The sequence below is a fragment of the Uloborus diversus genome, chromosome 3 (genome assembly GCF_026930045.1).
Source record: "Uloborus diversus isolate 005 chromosome 3, Udiv.v.3.1, whole genome shotgun sequence".
Lineage (NCBI taxonomy): Eukaryota > Metazoa > Arthropoda > Arachnida > Araneae > Uloboridae > Uloborus > Uloborus diversus.
Genome location: NC_072733.1, coordinates 7,684,070 through 7,700,604, shown reverse-complemented (window position 1 = coordinate 7,700,604; position 16,535 = coordinate 7,684,070).

Sequence of the window (16,535 nt, the reverse complement as noted above, 5' to 3'; positions counted from 1 at the left end):
TCTCAACATATTATACACACCATCAACAAATGACATCAATATGTAAACTTGCAATTGATGATGAATTTTCAGTCTTTAATTTCGTACGTATGTGTGTCTGTTCGTGTTTTCATGGCTTATCGATTTTTCAATAAATACGATAGTCATAAATATGTTTGTCATTTAAAGTTGAATTGAAATGTTTACTTATGTGTTGGCTTTTAACGTATCGCCAAGTCTAAGCAAAGTAGAGAGGAGTGAGCAAAAGCTTTCAATAGTTCTGAATACATCGAATGTATTTAGTTACAGGCAATTCGTTTTAAAATAACCTATTTGATTATCGCGTCAAAATAGTTACGACAACTTATGTTTTTTAAGTGAGCAACATGGAAATGTCTTTGTAAAATTAGTTTACTCTGCCTTATGTACAGAGGCAATATTTTTTTTATCAAATTAAATAATGAAAACGAATAAATAAACATCTAATAATTGATTAAAAGTAAAATATGAAATACATAAGAAAATAAGGGAATAAATGAATTAAAAAATGGTTTAATGTAAATGAATTACTAAATTATTTCCCATATTTCCACTTCAGCAAACACTCCCCTATAATGTCTATAATACAGGAACTTGCTTAACTGCAAGAATATTTGAAAAAGCGAACAATGATATCCGGTTAAAATCAATTGAAGTATTGTGAGATTTTTGAAATGATTTTTAGCTAAACTGAGTTACACTCGAGCAATCAAAACAATTTTAGAAATAAAAATACAAAACGTTTTCTATAAAAAAGGTTAATAACTGTTGTATTTTATGAACTGACTTTGAAAAGGGGATAGATTGAAAATAGAGTATAGTAGTGTAAAAGCGAAAAAATATTATAGTAAACACCTAGTTTGAAATATCTATGGAGTGTCGATTTTGTGTTCCTCTAATATTTAAAACTTCTGGAAACGGTCACCACTACAAAGGGAATTTTTTGCATCTTTGGTGAACATGGTTTTATTACACCTCAGGCAGTAAAATAATCAACTGCATTTAAAGCTAAATAAGTCTGCTATGGTCAGCCAAATGCTATTTGACTTTTTAAAAAAAGTAGGTGGATTCACACAGTACAATCTAAAAAAGTGAGATACAAATATTTCAGATTATAAATTTTTCAGGGGTTTAAAACACATACCCTCACCGGTTGAGGTTTAATTAAGAACAATTCAGTCATCGTTCTAGTTATGACTAAACTGAATTGAAAATCGATGCCTAACGGATCAACTGTTTTTGTAGAATTTTCAGGAAAGTCTTTTTTTCTTCATAGCATTGATTGATATCGACTTGGAACGAGTGTTTACCGTTTTCCATTCGTGCTTAATGCTAAAAACCCTTCATGCTACAACCTTAGCTAACGTCTATAAATAGCGAGGAAGCCACACCCTTTCCGAATTTAATGACCACACAATTCTCAGGAGGTTCAGTTGCTTTAATGTTTCTCGCATCATTTTGCAAGGGTGGAAAATGAACACTGACTTTTTGATATTAGTTTGATTTCTTTGGATTTTGGCTGCTGACGGGCTCAATCTAAATGCTTCCTTTTAAAAATCATTGAGAAGTTCTTTATGATTCTTAAAAATATATTTATTCGCATTGCATCATTGCCAATAAGTGTGTTCTTGTCAATGACAAAACAGTCATTATTTTTCTTAATCCAGTTGAAGTTAATTTTTGCAAATTGATGAGAAAAACTACAAATAACAGGGTCTTTTCATCCATGAATATACTTTTTTTTCAACTATGTAATATCTAGTAGGGGAATGTGGGGCAAAGTGAAATAGCGGAATTAAATGAAATGCTGAAATACAGGCGGCCCTCGTATAATACGGTATTTCTACAACACTGTTTCGATATTACACGGTACCAAATTTGCGATTATTACTAAACCACGGTTTCGATATTACACGGTACAAAACTTTAATTCATTACTACACGGTTTTCATGTAACACGAATTTTAAAAGAAATAATTAAATTTTTGTTCAATACACTGTTAGAAATGCATGGTAACAACTGTAATAAGTTTTTAGTTTGTTTTTATGAAACTTTTATGAAAAATTGTCTGTTTTGGGCTCAAAAGCTTGGTTTCCCCGTAAAACACTTTTAACTTTTATATACATACTTGATCTTTCTCATCAGTGTTCTAAAAGCAAAAAGGTGAATGGGTCATTCCATGTCAAGTGAATTGAGAAATTTGTTCACTCACATTATTGTATTTCTTTGAAATTTGGCTCATCGATTGTACCCTTCAAGGTCATTGAAAGAACAAATTTTTAGATTTTTATCTCTTTATTTTATTTTTTTTTTTGTTTATGAGACTTTGATTTTTTAGAAAGACCCTTCTTTTTTTCATGGATGCTTGAACATAAAATGGACCATAACTCAGCACCATACACTGTTAAAAATTTTCCGTAAAATTTACGGTAATTGTTACTGTCATCCATGTTGCCAGTAACTATTACTGTGAAAATCAAATGTTACTGTAAAATTTTACGGTTTCCTCGGTAGGCCACAGCAACCAATTGGCGCTAGGATCGCTTATTTCACTTTTATTTAAATTATCGTAAAAATCAGCGATGCTGTAAGTCCACCATTTTGCAGTAACAATTACCAGAAAATCTTCTTGAATTTTTAAGAGTGTATATAGATAGAAAGATTTGGTAAAAAGCATTTTAAAGTACATTATTTTCTGTTTAATATGATATGCAACATGACTAATTGTATAAAAAAATATTTAAAAAAAAAAAAATATATTTAAATTTCTAAGAAAAGAGTATGCAAGAAGTGTTATTTATTTATCTTAAAATTCTCAAAAATGTATATATTTTAATGAGTTTTCGAATACGATCACTTAACTTTTTAAGACTTATGGGAAACCTGGCTAAAGTGGATACCCCGGGCAAAGCAAATTTTGCCTATAACTCCCAAATAATTTGTTGGTCGGCAGCCGTGTTGTCATAGCAACGGTCGCCTGTTGCCGCTCCGTGTGCGGCAAACACGTCGGGACGAGTTCGTCTCACGCGACGCCAGTGCGCGAATAAAGACTGTTTTGGGGAAAACAATATTAATTTACAGAGGTTAGTGTTTCATTTATAAGGGCAAAGCAGATTGGGCAAAGTGAATACCGTATTCACTTTGCCCGGTCATGAAAAGTCACTGCATCCGAGCCTGGAAGTCCTTCAATATTAAGATCTCAAGACAATACTACCATTGAAGACCGTCCTTATACTCCCATGGGATCTGAAACAATAGAATAAATCCAAGGCAATGATGTTCCCACCGCTTCACCGAAACCTGGATGTTCTACGAACTACTACAGTCCTTCAGTTTTACTACCTAATCCTCAGCCTGTTAAACCAGTAACAACACGTAAACAAAAACTACAGAGATCTATACTCCAGGCAAGTACTCCAGTAAAGGACAATCAGAGACAAAAATTTGAAAAAGCAAAAAAGACTGTTATGAAGTAACTAGATGATGTTTCGAGTAAAGCTTCTCAGAAGACTATTAAAAAGACAAAGTACCAAAAAGACTAATCAAAAACCTCTGCTAACATACATAGGACTGCATAAAAGAATGATAAGAAGAAGGAAGTAAAGAAATTTCATGATGTAAGGTGCACTTTCTGTGATGAAATGTTCTTTGAAGAAGATGATCAACCGATGGAAAACAGGTTACAATATCGTAACTGTACTCATATGTGTCATAAAGAGTGTTCAGCATTCGAAAATTGTAATGATTTTGTTTGTGATAACTGCAATGATTAGTATTGTAATAGAAAATTTTTTTTTTTTTAAATATGCTCCTAAATTTTGGATGTTGACTTTTTTTTTTTTAATTTCTTTGCTTGTTACAATAATTACTGCAATAATTAGTATTGTAAAAAAATGCTTTTTAATATGAGCCTTTAATTATTGATGCTTATTTTATTTTAAGTTCAGTTTCTTTGTTTTTAATAACAACAATAATTAGCACTGCAGCAAAAAAAATGTTTTTAAATGTGTTCCTTTTATTTTCGACATTTATTTTATTTTTAAGTTTAATTTCTTTGTTTGAAATAACTACAATAATTAGCATTGTAGCAAAAAAATGTTTTTTTGGATATGTTCCTTTAATTTTCGATCGTTATTTTATTTTTAATGTTTAGTTTCATGACAAATAATGTTGCTGTTCGCTTTGCCTTAGTAACGAATTTGTTGGGTGTTGGGCAAAGTGGATATTCATGCCATTGTTGAAAACTGGCGTTATATCTAATAGTGTAATTAATATTAAAGACAACTGTTATTGCATTACGCAAGTTCATTAAATGAAGACTGATTATAAACATTTGTTTCAATTTCTAAAGTTATAACTAAACGACGATAATAAAGAAAAGCTTAAGGTATTCACGTTGCCCGGGTTTCCCCTAACTTTAAAAAGTTATTTTTTAGGATGACAATTGATTAATCTATTAATTAAATCAGTTATTTCCTTATGTTTTATAAACAAATGTTCTGACTTTAAATTATGTTACCACAACTGAGGCAGAGAGAAGCAAAGAGATGTAATTGGGCATTTTCAAGTTTTGAGTAAAAGGCGTTTAAAGATAACATATTAGGTATTAAGGCTTTCATTGATTTTTTTAAAAATCATGATGTAGAATAGTAACTACTAGGGCTACTACTATCATCTCTTGCTCCAAGAAAGAGGAGAGCTCCGTCTACCATGTGTACCGGTTCAAGAACCCTGCTGAGAAATAAAACCGAAACTCTTGCGATAAAAATCCAAAAACTACAGTTTTAGAGCGTTCTTTCAAAACTCTACCCGCTTGGGCCACCCTCCCCTACATTGCAAACACTACCTTTTCATCCGACGCTTTTAAAAACATAATTATATTAAACAATTATGTTACAATGCAGATTTTCTAAGATGTTCTTTAAATTTTCCGATAATTTCTATTCCCTTCTTATGTAAAAATGTGAGCGACTGCTTGTTCATCAGTTTAAAATCTGAAATCGCTCACTACAAGAATTGTGGCACATACCAAAATTTTTAAAAACATCAGCATTTATGATTTATGACTGGCGCGAGGTGGTTATGAACGTTATGATCGATATCGTTTTTAAAAACTTTCAATAATTATTTAAAAATAATTTACGGTGCAAAACCAGCCAGAAGTAATATCATATTAAACTTTTTTGAGTATAAAGCAGTTAAAACAATCCTAACATTAAACCTTGGTTTCCCCAATTCTTATTTTCTGAAGTGTACCACTATTGTTACCCGTGTGTAATATGCATCTCCCGTTTTATTTGCTTTTTTAACAGTATTTAAGCTATTTGTATCTTTATTCAAGTAATATGGTTAAAATAGTAGGTATGTGGTTTTTTACTATGTACGTAATTGCAAATTCATGTGCAGTTCTATAGGGAAGGGTGGCTCAAAGCGGGTAGGTCGCCCAAAGCGGGTAGGCCTTCGTATGCCCCCGCATGGTGTGTCAGCGGCGATGCATACATATGTCGTGTTTGCCCGAACACCCCAGAGTTTTAATCAGTACCAGTAAAGCAGCAGAGAAGCGGCATGGCGCAACCAGGCTTAAAATTAAAGAAAATGCTACATTTCTTTAAAAAAAAATAAAGTACTGTAACTTGTGATTAGTCAAAGACGAGCTTAATTTTTTTTATTGTAAATAATATTACGTTTTTATGACACCATCCACTCACAAAGTACGATAGTAGTAATTCCGTTTTTTTAATTATTAATTTAAGTTCATAATCATTGAAATAAAAAACGTGCTTTTGAGCAAAGGCGGGTCGGGAAAAGCAGATATAGGATTTAATCATTTATTTATTTATAATTTCTTCACACATGTGCTGACTTAGAATTTCTATTTCAATTCGATAAATCGGGGAAGCTGCTGTACCCACGGGCAAAATTTAACTTTCAATTTTTGCTGGTCTTTCGGAATGGATAATCTATCGGGAAAAAAATTCTGGCAGAATCTACAACATATCATTTAATTTGGCAATTTTTGTCAGGAGAAAATCTCAAAGCTTTCAACCTCAAAAAACATTTTTTAAAAACCATGTTTTTTGTCCGTGAGAACAGCAACCCGTTCAACCCGCGGATAGGTGCCTTTGTACCCATGGACATATAAAAAAATAATATATAAATAGGTCTGAGGAACTCAGTTATACTCAATACATTTTCATAAGCCATTTTATATTGAAATAATTCAAACATCCATTGAAAATTAAATTAAATAATATTTACAACGGAAATTAAAATTTGAAAAATTAATCGAAGGTTGTTTCCCTTTTTTAAAAATTTTCTTTAATCTTTAACATCAGTGAACTCTTTAAAAAATTATAAGTCTTAAGAAAGTTAATGATGTTATGAATAATTAACGTGTTTAAAAAAAAACTAGATTTATGATAGTATGGCTCTCTATGTATCTACATAACAACTTTAATTTATATGCAAACTGAAACCTTTCACCAAAATTAACCCACCACAAAAAACTCAGTTGAGATTAAACAAACAAAAATCTAGAAAAGTTAACTTCAAATGAAAACAGGTGGGATTGACGGCCTGTAGATCCTACAGCAGGTGGGGGTAACTTCAACACTATATCTTCAAGCTCTACTTCAAATTCATCATCAATGTTGAAAGCAAATTTCGGACGTTGATGACAAGACACTATTTTGAGGTAATTCACATTGTAAGAAGACTCATGTGTGACCCAAGGAGACTGAAAATTGCTATCCGTGGGTACACATGGTTGTGTGTTTTTAAGTAGAGAGGTACGCCATTTTGGTTTTGGAAGGCAGTCACATCGACAGGATCACAGTTTTACAACATTAAAAATCAGAAACAAAACCTTCAAAATATAGGGAATCATGATACCTACAACAAAAATTAATAATTCGATACACGACGGACGAAAAAAATATAAAAAATGCTCATGTTTTTTTTTGTTACTTAGACCCTACTGAAACAAAAACAAAAAAAGAAAATGTGATAGAATCTTAAATGTTCGTTTGATGACGTTGGAACTTCCTGGGGTACTGGAGAGGGCTATGACACACACGTTGAACCCCAATTAGGATCTCTTTCGACGATACCGGAATTTCTCGACCAACGTCCGTAGGTACAACCGTCCGTGGGTACAGCATCTTCCCTTATAACTTTAAAAAGTTATTTTTTATGATGGCAATTAATTAGTTTATTAATTTAATCAGTTTTTCTTTATGTTTTATAAACAAATGTACTGACTTTAAATTGGATATAAGTATTACATTTTCATATATATTTTTTATAATGACAGGTAGCTAGTCAACTAATTTAATCATTTTGAACTTCATATTTGATTGGCAAATGTAACAAATCACAGTTACTTAAGCTTACTCGCTTTGGGCCCCCTTTTAGGGCAAAGCGAGTTTTTCAAGTGTTTGTAATGCTTGATAATAAATAAATATTGGTTTTGAAATAGTATAAAAATCACGTTTCATTTTGAAGTTCAAAAACCCTGGTAGGAACTAAAGCCGAAATTATTGCGATAAAAATCCAAAAACTACAAATTTCGAGCATTCTTCAAAAACCTACCCGCTTTGGGCTACCCTCCCCTACATTATTCACCAAACTTAAGCCTTAACATACGTTCCTACCAGTTTTTTTCTTTATAATACAAAATCATTACCCATATAATAGTTGCTTAACTAATTTATTTGCTTTTATTGAAAGTAATTGCCCACGTTCGACGTTTTTTTCCGTCGAATTTCAAATGGAGTTCGTTTGCAAAAAGTCATACTATACTCTCCCTCCCCTCCCCATCCAAGCCAAGAAAAAGAATAAAGTGATGCATTAAAGCATATTTGTGCCCAGGTAGAATTGTATACCTTGTCTTGGAATGCTACATCAGGGAAGTTTCGTGTCTTAAAATAAACACATCTTTTATGTATCAGGTCAAAAACAAAATGATGGGAAAATCATATTAGTTTATGGCTACGCTTGGCTTAAAAAAACAAAATATCATCGAAATATCGAGTCCTTTTTCAAAGATGAAAAACAAGCTACAACATGTGCTACTGGAAAGCAGAACAGACTTTCAGAATTAATTTTAAAAACGACTCTAAAAATGAACAGATTAGTTCAGTAGCTTTTCGTGTCTGCTTATTGAATCTGGAGCAGTACATGAATGAATTTGCAACGCCTTGTTACTTTCCGCAATTAAAAAAAAATCATCCAAAATATCACTATAATTTTAATGCCTATTACAGTTCAGAAATTCGTAATAACATTTCATTCAATTTTTTTTAACCCCGCTTAAAGTGGACACGGAACATATTGCATTACACCAATCAATTTCCGTTGCATTTATTCATAAACTGCAGATTACATTTTATCGGGTATTTACAAAGGGATGTGTATTTCTTCGGCATAGAATAAAATGAACACGCCAATTTACTAGTAGCACGCGATATGAAGTTCTTGCCATTAACGGCAAGACTTAGCTAAGGCGAAACCCCAAAAGCGTAGGTGGAAACGCAAATACATAGTAGTTTACGATCCTAATTAAATTCTTTGCATAGGAGTGCAAAGTAATTAGCGTTATTCTCGGAAAACTAACATGCGAAACAAGCTGCCAAGCAAGCGAAAGGAAAAGCAAAGGTTTTTGATAGATCGGTTGTATAGGGCGGCTCTAATTCACGGGCATAAATATTCATAAGGACCACTCCTCCTTTTAATAGTTACGTAATACCCTCGAATAATAATTCTGGGCCCGTGCACTCCTGAATAGGAATTTGCTTTAAAATCAAGCCGCCCAGTCAAATGTGGCAGGAGTTTTGAAATGTGATAAGAGGCATCATTGAAGGTGGCGTTAAACTAGGAAGGTTGCAACTGCCAGCCCAGATTTTGCTGTGAAGGGGAGAAAATTGTTATACTCAGTATATTTCTCATTTGAATAAAATTGTAATTTGTCTGCGATGATGGCTCTCATTCATAATTCAGTTCGTTCAATTCAATTGAAACAATATTCGCTCCGTTATCTTGAATATATATTTAGACGTCTTTCAAGTCATATTACTTAGTCATGCTTTCTCTTATCATTTCCTCTTATTAGAAGTACCTGCTATAAATGATGCTTTGCGTTACACGAACATTTGCGCGTATTTAACCTCGAGTAATATTGGATAAAAGAAAAACGTGGATACTTAAATTTCCGAAATTGATTTTTATCTTGGTTGATCTGAGCACGCAGGAAGAAAAAGAATGAAGAATGTTGACTCCCTATTGAAACAAATACTATCCCTATTTTGATTTTTAGTACTTCTTTTGTAACCAATTTTCGTTCAGCATTTTTCTAAAATAATGAGAGACATAATTTAAACTGGAGAAAAAGAGGAAGATTGCAATTGCCTGCCTAGATTTCTCTGCGAAGGGGAGAAAAATGTTACAAGCAGTATGATTATCATGTATAAAATGGTAGTTTGTTTGCAATGATCTGTTTCTTTCATAATTTAGTTCATTCAAATCAGTTGAAACAATGTTTGATCCGTTACCTTAAGCACAAGTTCAGACGTCTTTCAATTCATATTAATTATACATTCTTCCTTTTATCATTTTCTTTTAATTTCAGAATGGCCCTTTATTCAGACGTTATGGTTAGGGATCACCATTGAAAACATTATGAAAATGGTTGCTAAGTGACAGATCATAGTAAAATAGTTCTAACTATTTTACTATTTTGTAAACATAATCAGTACCATCGGTATTACTTAAAGGAATGACTAATGTCTTGAGAATGAATGGCCGTCTAAGTTTCAATGTCTTAATCTTAGTCAACAGTTGAAAGTGATAAGATTTATAAGGTATTAGGATTACGGTACTATGAATATGCGAACATAACTTTTACTAGTTTGATATTTTTTCCCGCTATCTTTGGAAGGTCCGTACTGATAAAAGGAACAATACATACGCATAGTATTATCAAAAATTTTGATCGTAATAGATGAACAGCATCAAAATTGCAATAGAATTGAGATTTCTAAGAAAGTTTACTCACAATAGGTATGAGAGATTTATTTCCACAAATGCATATTGTTCAAACATACGGTAATAAATTTCATTAATTTTAAATGTTGAATAATACTTTTGTGTATGCGAAAATAAAAATAAGTCAGTAAAACTTGCAGTGTTATGCATGCCCGAAAGTAACCGTGGTAAAGTATTATTTCATAAAATTGAGGATAAAAAAGAGTCAAAAAGGTCAAAAAAAAGGAGTAAAAATGTGCTTGCTGGTTTACTTTTTCAGTTTTTAGTAAAAAAAAATGCCAAAACAAAATGTTCTTAGTTAATACGAACGAAACCGCAAGAGAAAAAATTACTTTGCGAAATTTATTTTTGTCACTCTTACGGAAAAGCAGTGCCTGAATAAAATCCCCGAAAAGGTGGAATACTTCTCTAAACTTTGAGGCTAATATTACAAAATCTGTAATATACATTTTAATTTTTCCTGTTTTTTATCCTTAAATCACTTAGAAAAATTCCCAATAAAAGTTTGCATAACACAATACATTGCATCATTTTTAATTAAAGCACTTAAAGTAACTGCTTAGATTGTTTTTAAATTAGATCGAGCGGATTTTTTTTATGAATAGAAACTTCCTGTCTTTTAAATGGCGTAACATATTTAGATGCACTTTCAATTCGTTTTTAATAATAAAATAACTATAGCACGGTTTGTTTTAATGAAAGATGACTAAACGTGGGCAAAGGCGAAGAGAAACCTTTGACCAAAATTGGGGAGGAAAAAAAAACAATAAATAACGGTCCAAAGCAACGAATTTCATATGAATGTACAAATACTATTTTGAAAAAAAAAAAGACAACGTCGAGAAATAATATTCTTGAACTTTACTCTTAGTTTGCAGTGTTTTAAGTACCTAAAATATGTTTTCAAGTTTGCAAGGCAGAAAAATAACTTCAATTCTGCATTTATGACAAAATTATGAATTTGAGTATAGGTAATAAGAGAAAGATGTCCCAAAGAATTAGTGGTTGGGCATAAATAATTAATATTTTATTTAATAGTTTAATTTTACAAAAGAGTTCTATACATAACAGTCCGTTAATATGAGAAGCATAAAAAATGTCTCAACCATAAATAAATTATCATTGCCTGCTCAATTTTATTTAGAAAAATGTTTTACAATCAGTAACGTAATTTTGTATTTTAGGTTTTAGACATTGCTCTATTTTACTTTTCAGAATTACAATTTTGAATAAAATCTAATTACTTAGGAGTCCTGAATTAATAATACTTATTTCATTACTTTTTTCTTCGCTTAGAAATTAAATATTCCTCTATCACAAACTATCCGAAATTGCAACACTTATGATAATTTTTAAAATACCGTATTATAATAATTATCATTATTATTAATACGAGAAAGAAGAGTTATAGTTAAGAAAAATATAAGATTTTAGTCATCTCCTACGCAAATTTATAATAATTGAGATAAATGATTAGCTATGTATACATAAGTATTTTTTAAGAATAGTTTCTATGAAAATAATAGTTCGTCATTACATTTTTCATTTCATCTTCATATATATATATAGAGAATTGAATATTCAATTTTAATATGCAAAACATATAGACTTTGTATTTGTTAAACTCATAGTTGTCATGAAACTTCAAGTACCTATATATATTTTTTTTTTGGTTGTTTTACTCGAACATTATTATTTCATACATTGTGTGATTGCTTCCCCTCTCCTTTTAGCTCTAATTTTAGGTTTCCATCGGAAGGATTGTTTAACGTAGTTTGTCAAAAAAAAAACACTGTTTTTATTGCGGACGTCTATTTTTGAAGTTTCTAAAGTTCAAGAAAATAACAACGGACAAATTTAATATTCACCTACACACAAATATGGAATTCAAAAAGCTACATACCTATTTAGATTTAAACGAATTAACTAAACTTTGCAGCAGTTATTTTTTCTCCTTGTATAATCATTTTTATATAAAAACAAAACACTATTAAATGTGTCTAAGAAATCAAATGTTGCCTATACATATATATGTACAGTTATTGAATTCCCAATGATACATGTTTAGGAGGATTTTTAACCAATCAAATATTATGTACAGCTAAAACTTGTGATACATTTTGAAAAGAATTCGTGTAGATGGGAATATGTGGCTATTATATTTGCCTCTTAATGACTACTTGTGATAAATGCATTCAATTTGCAATGGAAACTTTATACTGAAAGAACGTTGATAGTATTAGCATAAAAAATCCTAAATACTTAATTTGATCTTTTTTAAATCAGAAAAAAAGCGGGTCGAATAGCCCCGGCTTTCCCTACTTTGTCAAGACTTTTCACGCATTGCGATTCTTTAAAAAACTACAAGAAATGTAACATCAGATCACTTATTTTGTTCTTTAAATAAATCTGACAAAACTAAGTAAAACGTTATCCCTTTGAGACAGCATCCATTTCACTGACTGCTTTTACAAGGATACTAGATCACGACTGTTGAAAGAAGTGCACTGGAGCATAGATTCGAACTTCTTCAGCGTAGCAGCTAATAAAGCGAAGTGCCATCAAACAGTTTTCTCTAGGCAATATTCTCTGCCCGTTCTGAGAACAGCGAAACGTATTAAATCCAATTAATTCGTACCTTAAATGTTTGGCTTAGAAAAATGCAGTTTGTGTTCTACACATTCTTCAGGGGATAAAACTGAATTACGAGTGTAGTTGCGATTTTTATTTGGTTTAATAATTTCATTCTTAAATACTCTAGAAGATGTGTTTTAAGTATCTTTAGGAACTTTCTTAAATAAGGTAGCTCCGCACTTGTTAAGTTGTTTTGTAAATTACCGGGGATGGTGTTTCATAAAAGGTGTTCAGATGGAAAGGGTACTCAAGAACTGCAACATCGTTAGAGTATGACAAATGGGTCATTTGCAATGTTTTGAGTTCTTAGGTAATTAATTTTGCTCTGTCTCTCTCACACTGATTAATTTATTCTTTTGTAATAAAATCTACACAAGTGCATTCTTTTTTATCAATATGAAAATTGACTCTCATATCAATAATATGACGCTTATTTTCTGGGCTTTAAAAAATAAATTCCGTTTCTTTTAAATAACCACAATATTAGATAACGTGGACACAGATATTTATGACAACTAATCTCAAAGACACGTGAAAGTTAGTAGTTGAGGATTTCCTCGGATGAACTCACATATGTTTGAATTAAAGCAAGGGAGATTGTCACACGCTAATAATCATTACCGACAACAAATCCGACTTTCAGCATCCGTATTTTAAGACTATGAATCGTTTAAGCTATTGCCTTTTGAAAACTCGTTCTCTTCCTAGATGAGTAGATTATTTCAGTTCGATAAGGATTAAACATAAACTTGCACCGGTGGGCAAAATACAATTCCAAAGGAAAACGTATCAATTTCAAAATATTTTAAATTTAGCCTCCATGAAATGGTCTGGAAATGATTGAACTCTTTGCACAAATAATTACTAAGAATCAAATTTACTTTTTTTTAAAAACTAATTAAATATCAATATTTCTAAGAACACTTTGTAAGTAACATCCTTTATACCTAGTGCTTAATTTCTTTCAAAAGAAATACGAATGCTTTCCAGTTCTCAAAACTTGTTTTAATGCTTAAATATCCTGAGTTTCGATTTATATGCAATATTCACGTAAAATTGAAAATAAGTACAAGAGCTTAACTCCTTTTAGCACCCATGCAAATTAAACCCTGAAGAAAATTTCGTTTCTATTTTTACATTCAACTGCAGATTCGATTGAAAATGAAAAGTGTTTGTTAGATACAATGAGCTATATACAACATTAATTACTTGTTTTATGATAAAATTATGAAAATTAAATCATGCTATTAAGGGGATTAATTTTCCTAACTTCTTATGCTGCTACCTCTTATGAAAAAAATGCCACGTAATCAGAACGAGGGAAAAAACGGATAGCTTTTGCTGGTTTAGACCTTTTTTCGTTGCTACTTGTTCATTTTTTGAATTGGCATGTTGCATTTACCAAGCAGTGGCTGGTGCGAAAAGTAAAAACTTATGGACTTTTATTTTTTGTTAGTTCAATTATTTCCTTCGCAAAATTATAGTGAAAAAAAATCCTGTTTAATGAAATAGGCCTTGTTGTTGTTTTACATTACGTGTTAATCATTAATAAGTTCCGTCATATTTCTCAAAGTTATGAGGATTTTAGAAGTAAATTTCCAACCTTAAGCCAGGGTGTGACTACATGAAATAAACCAGACAGCCCTTGTATCACATCCAGAGACTGCAGTTTCGCTCTTGTTAGGAATCATTAGTCTGAAATGGGGAAAAACTGAGCAGGTGGTAGATGTCTTCCAGCTCAGTTAATCACTATTTTAGAATAATGAATCCTAAAAAGGACAAAACTGCAGTTTCTGGATGTGATACTCGGGATGTCTATTACATAGTATGTATAAGGTTTTTTTTTTTTTTCTTAAGCCATGTACATAGTTACCAAATTTTCCGCAGATGTTACAAATTATATTTAATATGATGTCATATGTGTATATCGTGTTTGAAGAGGTCAGTTGATGATATATGACGTTTAAATCCTTTTGAAAAAAACATTTTACAACATATGACACGCCTGGTTGTGTTGATGCTTATCAGCTTAAACTATATAAAATTATACAAAAATTGTTAATAGTATTACTTGAATTTAAGTAACAATAATTTAAGGACTCCAACATTTTGCTTGCTACCTTTTTCCGAATTATAAACCAGTTTAATACGCTGTGAAATGAGTAAAACTTTGCCGAGAACTTCAGATATTTGTGACCAAACATTCAGAGCTGGAAATAAACGTTCTGCAACTTATTGCCTCACAGCTACCTTTATACCGGCAGTCGGCACATAACGTACATCCGGAAATAGTTGCTACAATATTTTGTGATATATTTAATAAATGCAATGCTGGAAAATATAAAAATATTGTCAATTTCTTTTTAAAAGAATTAATTTTGTGTTGATGAGGGAATATGACTCTGTAATGTGCCTTTAATTCTACACTCCTGTTTGTGAAAACTGCAACACCACGAAGGACTTACGCGAGTGACCTGAAAATTGAAGCAAATGTTAAGTAGGGCATGATATGCAAATGATTAGACTTGCAGACCGGCAGCGCATGCGTATGCTGAGTAGCGCCCTCTGAACGGCGGATCGAAACGAATATAAATAGACGGATGTAGGGAGGCGTGTATGATTATCGGTGGTTATATGCTGGAGTAAACGTAAACGGAATCTTTACATTGCCTCTTTGACGAAAGAAAGCTAAATTTGAGCAAATTTCGGAGTTTGAACGTTTCAGAATCGTCGGCCTTCGTGAAGCTGGATTGTCTTATCGTGCAGTAGCGCTCATGTGCAGCGTAATAGCAGCACAATCATGCGTGTTTGGAAGCAGTGGACGGATGAGGGTCGGACAGCTCGGAAATCCGGGACTGGACATCGAAATGTGACGTCACACACGGACCTCACAGCTTCTTCTAGACAATTGACAGCACAGTAGTCAACAGCTGCAGGTTTCTCATTTTGTGCTTCATCAATTAGGAGACGTCTGCTATAGAGTGGGCTGCACGCAAAGATTCCTTTACACATGATTCCTCTCACGCAAAACCATCGCCGCCTGCGGCTACAATGGGCCAATGTGCATAGGAGCTGGCGTGCTGATTGACAGCAGGTCGTCTTTTCTGACGAATCAATTTCGCTTGTTCAATTCAGTTTGTGGCACCATGATGGCTGAGTTCGTGCAAGGTGCTATGCCGGTGAACAGCACATTCCGGAGTGCATTATCGAATGCCACAGTGGACGAACACCCGGAGTTATGGTCTGGAGTGCCATAGCATATCATGGACGATAACAATTGTTACGAATTGTGGGGAATTTGAACAGTATCTGATACATAAACGAAGTTTTACATCCTCAAGCTATTCCTTTCCTGCAAGGATTGCTAGGGGTTGTATTCCAGCAGGATAATGCCCGTCTACATGTCACCAGGACTGTCAAATCCTATCTTGATTCGCAGCAGGTACAGCTTCTTCATTGGCCTAAATATTCCCCGGATATGTCACCGATTGAACATGTGTGGGATTTCGTTTGGCACGCGCGGCGTCTCGCTCGTGATCCTCGTTCTGTTGCTTCGACAGACGAACTTTGGTTGCACATACAAACAATATGGAATAGTCTTCCGCTGGCAAATATTCAAACTTTGTTTTACTTCATGCCGAGTCGTGTAGCAGCTCTTATTGCGGCGCGTGGTGGCCACACAAAATACTAAATTCTATCTCTTTTTATTCTTTATTTGGTTTGAAAATGCAATCATTTATTTGTACCATTACCACTCAACTGTGCATTAAATTTCTTTCAACTATGATGCTTCCTTCATGGTGTTGCAATTTGCACAAACAGGAGTGTATAACTACACTCC